Genomic DNA, 7,431 nt, shown 5'->3' with positions numbered 1-7,431 from the left:
TACTGAATCGAACCTCGGCTGCGGTCTCCCCGTGCCCTCCAGCGCCTCCGAGGCAGGTTTCTGCCATCCCCAAGCATGGCAGCACTGAACTCACACAGAGATGTGCTTGATTCTGTGAATATGTAACACGGACGGGTTGGGTACCGGGCATGTTTCATAAGTTACTCACCCGCGGAAAATGCAGGAGGAAATACAGAAAATAGAGCAGCAATATTGCACTCCGCGCGGCTATACTGCGCTGATGAGCCCAGTGCCACTGTCAGGTTTTATTAAAACTCTTCTGAAGGAAGAGCTTTGATGAAAACTGCCTGTTACCTTCTTTTCTACAGCACACGAGGTATGGGGTGAGGGACCAAAATACCCTCAGACAACAGGCTGTGCCTCAAGGCCTGTTCTTTTCCGTGCGCAGCTCAGTGGCACTGCACCAGATGAGGCTGTTGAAAGCTTTTACAGGTTGTGTACTGCAAAGAGAGAGTAGAGGGAAAAAAAAAAAAACTCATTTTTCTACCGGGGAAGTGTGCTGCTGACCCTACTGGGAGCGGCTGCAGCTGCCGGTGTCACCCCCAGGTTTCCTCGATGGCACCAGCAAAGTTTTTTGGTTTGTTTGCAGCAGTGAAAGAAACCTCCGTCATTTCTCACAGGGGAAAACAAGAAGGAACCTAGCACAACGAGCACCCAGATTGCCGGGTGAGATGCTCCACCCGAGGACAACGCGTGGTAACAGCTGTCTGTATTATTTTCGGTAGGACCACCGTCTGTGTGAGCCGCCCAGGACAGAGGCCTCACCGTGCGAAGCTCGGGCTCCACGAAGGCAGCACGGCCAGGCGAAACAAAACCAGCTCTCCTCGGCAGTGCAGGTTTCCCGGTTCATTCAGTGGCAGCCAAAGAGCCTGGCAATAGATGAAGCACATAAAGAAGAGATTCTGCGGCGGTTTGCCACAGGGCTGGACCTGGGCAGAGCCAAGCTGAGCACCATCACATTGCGGAGTTTCACCCAGCATCGCGGCCAGCGTGCACGGGGCCAGCTCGTGCCCGGCCACGAGGGTGCACAGGGCTTGGCCGCCTGCTCAGCCAGGTTTCCTCCTTCACCAGCAGCTCCAATCTGAAATTAATTTCCAGGTTCATTTCCCTCTCGCTGTTTCTCCCTCCCGATGCAAGAGGGGATAATTTAGGCATCGCTCTTACGTTATCATCTGCCCGAATTCTGGACAGCTACAGAGGAAGAACTTTTTGAGCGGTTCCTGCTAAAAAATTATTCATTAATTTATAATGCTATCATCTGGTGCTCCGAGGAAGCAGGGTGATGTCTTTGATTAATTGAAATAATTGAATTTCCCATCCCTACAGAAGGGTGAGCTAAAGGAGCCCTGTGCAGGAGGCTCCTTCGACCGCCCAGCCTCGCCTGTCCCTCTGCGTGCTGCTCCCTGGCCTCAGCTGCCTGAAAAGGGTTTCCCAAGCACGTTCCTTGTCCCGTCACTGCAGGGATGTTCACACACCCTGCGTGAAAGCCCCAGCTTCAGCTGCACGGAGTCAAAATGCCCCGAACCCCCTAGAAGAGGAAACCCAAGGGGGAGCAGGGAGTGTGCTGGGAAACTTCTAGGTAGAGCCAGTGACTGGGCTGGGGTTGTTCAGACAATTCAGATCTACATCTATTCATTTGGGTTAAAACTACCAACTATAAAGACTTGGTAAAAACCTGACATTCCTCCCTGGCACGCTGCATCGGCTTCCTGGAGGAAGGCAGGAGGCGAGGCACGGTCCCAGGCGGCCGGCGGGGAGCGAGAGCTGCTGCGTGGGGCCAGCAAACTGTAAAGCAAAGGGGAACTCAACAGAGAGAGCCAGCTGTGCGCCGGCCGACTTCCCGAAAAGTGCACCGGGAACCCACCCTCCGGTTCGGCAGCACGAGGGCAGGCAGCCAGCCGCCACCAAACAACGTTCAGGAGCCGCGTGTCGGCCCCAGCACCCCAGAGCCTTTGGGTATGCAGGCAGGTAATTGCAAGGGGAAGAGCACGAGGCTCGCTGGAACAGCTCTTCCTAATGGGTCATCTCTGGGCTGCACGCTATTCATTTTTAAAGGATTCTCTCCAAAATTGTACTGAGATGTTTTTGCATGCTCTCTCTTTTGCCCATAAAACAAGACTATTTCTGGCCACGAGCACTGCGAGACGGCCAAGAGCATTAATCTAAATCACCATCATACCTTCCAAATGCAAGCCATCATAAATATTTTCTGTTTATTTATAAAGGGTAATTAATTCCTTTGATTTTGCTATTCAGTGCTCAATAAACCTCTTCCCATCTTTTCCCTGCAGCTCCCAGATTTTGGCTGCTGGGAGGCAGGAAGCGCCAAGGCTGGGAGGGCACCAGGGAAAGCATCACCGCGACAGGCACAAGTACTTCATGGCAGCTAAAAATCCGAGTCAGGACACAGAACTAAGCATTTCCTTTTTTTCCTCACCTCTAGGGAAGTGGAGCTTTCCCCAAGCTCTATGCAGACGGGCACAAAACCAGGTTTTTGTGAAACCAATTATTTCATGGGAAAGCCGGTCTGCAGGACGCCTGGCACAACCCCAGCAGGGCCCAGCCCCATTCCTATCAAAATCTGGCGCTGAGCCTCTGGTCTCGCTCATGGTCCGGGCCAGATCGTGAGCATCTTTCCAAGCATTTCTACCTCCATGGCATCGTGCTTCCCATGCACGCCAGCTTTCGCTTCAGCCTTTTAAATGCAAAGGGCACACCCTGAAAATAAAAGGGCTCCCTGGGATGAAGTGAGCCCCAGCCAGGGCGCCTGCAGCCCCTGCAAGCTCAGCCTGGAATTAAGGTACACAGAGCTCACGGGGAAATGTTGCAGGGAACGACGGTGGAGAAATCATAACGACAGGTTAAGAGCACGGGATTTTGCCTGAGCGTGTTCAATAATGGTTTAAGAAAAGAAGCAGATGAAATTGCAGATGTCATACCGAATGGCACAGGTCTGTCACTCACCAGCAACTCATCGTCCCCTGGGCATCCGTGGATATTTTCATCCTCCCTCCTGGGACTCTGGCAGTGGAACTGGAGCAGCCCCGGGCTGGTGGGGACCAGCACTAAGGGCATAAGGACACCGAGACAGCCGAGAGCCGCCAGCTCTGCACCACCTCACCTGGAGAGGGACGCGCATCGGCCTTGCCTGGCATCTGTCGTTAAAGAGTAACGAAGGCTGTACACAACTGGGAAAAAAAGGAAACAAAATGGTAAAAATAATTTTTTTTTGAACACCACATACGTTACTGCCCAGGGGACCTCCCTGGTATTTCTGGTGCCTGGCAGCCAGGAGGGTTTTCCTCCGAGTGCCCTGAGCACCAGCGGAGCTCCGCAGCACTCCTGGGACATGCTGCAAACTGGAGCTGGGTACCTTCCCCTGGCTTTTTTTTGTCCTACTTCATAAAAAAATTATTATTATCATTTTTTAATTAAGATGAGAAGTCTCCATCATGGCAAAGCACTGCAGCACATGCTATTTAAGATTTAAATTTTAAGATCTTCGGGAGAAAATCTGGGTGATTAACTGCTGAAGACGGGCCTGCAGCACTGAATCACTGAATGGCTCAGGTTGGAAGGGGCCTTAAACACCATGTGTCCTCCTGGACATGCATCTACAACTGCTTTCCAGGTATCATTGCTTCTTTTTTGAGGAAAAACCTGCTGCTTTGAGTTGCACAAAGACAAGTATGGGCCTGAGCTTTCCCCTTGCTGCTGCCATTATTCCTGACGCTGCGAGCAGAAGCAGGACCGGTGTGTGCCAAGCGAACTCCATGCTGGGCTCCTGCTGCATCTGCAATGCAATTGTCACTTACGCTGGCTTCTGGCGCGGATCTGGCTGGTGAAGAAGTATAAGTGAGAATAAAGGATCTCAGTTTTTCATGGGCAGGTTAAAATGCAGGAAGCAAGATGCTGGAAAAATACTCTTTGCCTTGCAAAGCAGGCAGATTGGACGTGGAAATCACCAGCTGAATAATTACAGGACCCTGAGGTGTCACCTTTACTGTCACTTTGCTACAGCTTCAGTCAGGCGGTGGTTTGAATTTCATGGTATTTATGGATTTGAAGTGGATTTTTCTTTTTTTAAGTTTGCTACTGAGAGGCTGGGCTCCGGTTTGAGCCGCAGGGACAGGTCTGTGCCCAGCAGGTCCCCATGTGCCCACTGTGTTTATGTGCCGTGGTCCCAGACATCTCTCTGGCAAACCATGCCATGCAAGCATCCCTTGCAGGGATGCTCCAGCTCCCGCATCACTCCGTGCCGGGTCCCTTCTGAGTGCAACCCCGATGCACGCTTCATGCTGACACCTTCCAGCAAAGCCCACCTCTCCGTCCCCTGGGCCAGGGCTGGCCTCCCGTCCCCACCAGGCTCCTCCCGGTGCCCCGTGCACAGCCCTGCCATCCCTCCCATGGATGCTGAGGATCCTTCCACCTGAAGGACCCAAGTCCCATGCCGTGCAGTGCATTACTATTTCTACAGCCGCTCCAAAAACATGAAGCACCGCGCCGGGGAATGCTATTTCCAGCTTTCTCGAAGACAACCTGAATAAACCCTGGGCTGGGGCATCAGCACGGTGCAGACCTTCACCTCCCAGCCCAGCAGCTCAAAACTGGGAAGAATCGGTTAAGCTGCAGTAAAGGCAGTGCTGCTGCAAAACCTGCGCAGGGCTCTGGCAGGGCAGGGGCGTACAGGCAGCAGACAGCCAGGTGCTGGAGCGAGGCTCGAGGAATCTGCACGAAGCGCGACGCCAGCCCGGCACTAATTACCATGCTCCGTGCTTAAATCATCGGCTTTTCTCATTTGGCTTTCAGTGCAAAATGATTGTTATTTTAATAGGAACAGAAAGTACTCAGCACATTTCGTGCATAAATTCCAGCCTGCCCTCCACTGCGAGCAGCACCGGAGCAGGAGACCGGAGTGCCCACGGGATGCCAGGGACACCGGGGACACCGGGGACACCACAGACACCGGGGACACCAGGGAAGCTTCCACACGGAGCTCTGACCACCAGCAGCACTCTGCCGGCCTGTTTGTGGCTGGAGGTGGGCTGTGAGCAGGGCAGAGCACGGCACTGCTCCAGCTGCCCCTGTGAGAAGCCGGCCACCAGCGGCTGCTTCTGTCCCCACTGCGGCCAGCACCATTTCCCAGCAGGCGACAAGCCTGCCTAATTAAAACCATCCCTAATCTCCTCCAAAAGGCTGAAAATACTAGAGCGCAGAATTTGGGCTTTTCATGAATAAACCGCCTTTTTTTTTTTTTTTCCCCCGGCTCCTCGGTCTGTCTCCATAGTTACCGAGAGACTTGCTGGGCTGCCTCTGCAAGCTAATTGATTTTCAGAAAGCACTGATTAATAAAGAAGCGCCGAGTCGCCCTCTTTTGCAGGGCAGCTCCCGCCGCAGCCCCCACCTTGAATCCCGGAGAGCTGCAGCAGGGCACAAAGCCTCTCCTCCTGTCCGAGCGTGCCACAGCTTGAAGCCACAACACGGGTGCGTGGCCTTCACGCAGGAAGACCGCTGCACCTTGTCAGAGAGCTGTGTCCCCTGCGAGGCCGGCGGGATCGGTGCCAAGCCCTTTCCATCCCTTTTCCGTTCCTCGAGCTGCGTTCCTGGCAGCGGGCTGTCGGAGCACCCTGGGACAGCGCGGCTGCTTGCTCTTGGTTGCTTGCTGGGAACACGGGGACAGAGGGATGTCGATGCCTTCGTTGCTTTTCGCCAAGGGCAGGCTACCCGCTAACACCTCCACCAAGCACGGGCCCGGGCACTGCGCTGCTGGAAGAGCAGATTTCTGACACGGGGTTATCCCAACGCCCCACGGGGAGCGCCTCCTCCTCTTACAGGTGACAAGGAATTGCTTCCCAGTCCCAATATTTTGTACATCTTCCCTTTGGTCCTGCATCCAGATGCTGCACTACGCTCCCCAGGTCTTTTTTTCTTTCCTTTTTTACATGGCAGCTTCTTCACTGCCACGGGTTATGGTGCTGGAGGCAAGATTTTCATCTGTATTTCAACATCCAGCCCGTGTGGAAAGGCAAAGAAAAACTTTGATGAGGAGAACCTCGGGGCCTGAGCATTTCATGCAAAATTTAAAGCGTTCATTAAAAGTGCTCAGAAAAATGCCTTCGTGCCCGTGGCATTGCACATGCTCCTGCTTCACCTCTGCCCAGCGATCCCAGCCGTAACCTCGCCGTTTCCATGCCGAGCACCACAGAAAGTTTGAAGTCAAAACGGAGGCGGAGGGGTGAGGACAAGGTCACCAGGAGCCACCCCGAGCATGCCCGCCCCAGCCCGGCCCGAGGGCCTCTCACTTGGGTGGAGCAAACACAGTGCAAAGAAAAAACACGAAGCGACTTCTCCCACTGCGATTTGCTGGGGAAAACCCACTCCCATGAGGCAAAACGGAGGCAGTTTTGGAGCGGGTAATTATTAGCCCACGGTGCTTCCAAGGCTGTATTCTGAAGATACTCACGCAGGGTTTTTTTTTCACAAGCACACCGCAAACCCTAGCCCAGAGGGTGCCAGGGCTGGCTCAGCACTGAGCCCTGGGCACAGGCTGGGGCAGCACCACCACGTGCCAAATCCTCCCCCTGGGACGGGAGCAAAGGGACGCGGTGGCACGTGTGGGCTCCTGGCTGCAGGCAGGGAACCCCACAGCATCCCATGGGCTCACCCCGGGACCTCTTTAGCAGAGCTTCACGTATTTCAGCATGGCTGTTGGCACTGCTTTGCATCGTGAGCAGTGCTCCAGGTTAGAGCTGGAGGATGACCAGCTGGGGCTCCGTCCCCAGAACTGACCACAGTTTCCCTTCCCCTTCTGCCCATGCTTTGCTAACCGTGGAAGGGGCTGGCCCGAGGCTTGTGCATCCCCGAGGATGTCAGGAGGAACCAGAAAGGATCAGAGAGCCCTCTGCAAACAGAAAGCACCTTGCACGCACGCACCCGTGCGTCTGCTGAACAAGCACCAACTTTTCATCTCGTACATGACACCGCTTCGCTTTATTCTGTTGACAGGCTCTCCTCCCAGCGTGGCTCAGGAGTGTTGGAGAGAACAGCCTGTACAAAACAAAGCTGCCTCCAAAGGCACCGAAAGCGCGCCTGTTTGTGTGCAAGGTGAAAGCCCACGTGGTCGTGACTATTAATGAAATATTGTTCGTTAAAGCAAGGGAAAATACAGTTACCTCTGGTTTCCTCTCCAGCTTGCTTTAGTGTTACTGGGTAAGACGAACCTGGATCAATCAGAATAAACCATGAAGGAGCTCTGTCTCGCTGCGTTGTGCCTCGGCTGGGAAGTGAGTAGCTAGCTTGAGGAAACAGATAGAAACGTAGCATTATTTATGACACATCCTCAGTGCTGTTTCAGTGATTAAATAATTAGGGAGAGAGATTAAAAATTACTTTAAATGAGCTGAATTCCTA

At 53.6% G+C, this 7,431-nt stretch overlaps 1 long non-coding RNA gene across 1 annotated transcript; it reads right to left on the bottom strand.

Moving 5' to 3' along the window:
• Positions 1-258: 258 nt before the first annotated feature.
• Positions 259-4,265, bottom strand: LOC118170394. The gene is made up of 3 exons (XR_004752698.1): positions 2,986-4,265; positions 787-890; positions 259-461 (listed from the first exon to the last, which is right to left on the bottom strand). It is a non-coding gene; the product is annotated as an uncharacterized LOC118170394 (long non-coding RNA).
• Positions 4,266-7,431: the final 3,166 nt, after the last annotated feature.

Source organism: Oxyura jamaicensis, chromosome 8, assembly GCF_011077185.1.
Source record: "Oxyura jamaicensis isolate SHBP4307 breed ruddy duck chromosome 8, BPBGC_Ojam_1.0, whole genome shotgun sequence".
In the NCBI taxonomy this organism is placed as follows: Eukaryota; Metazoa; Chordata; class Aves; order Anseriformes; family Anatidae; genus Oxyura; species Oxyura jamaicensis.
This window is presented reverse-complemented; position numbering and strand designations above follow the sequence as displayed.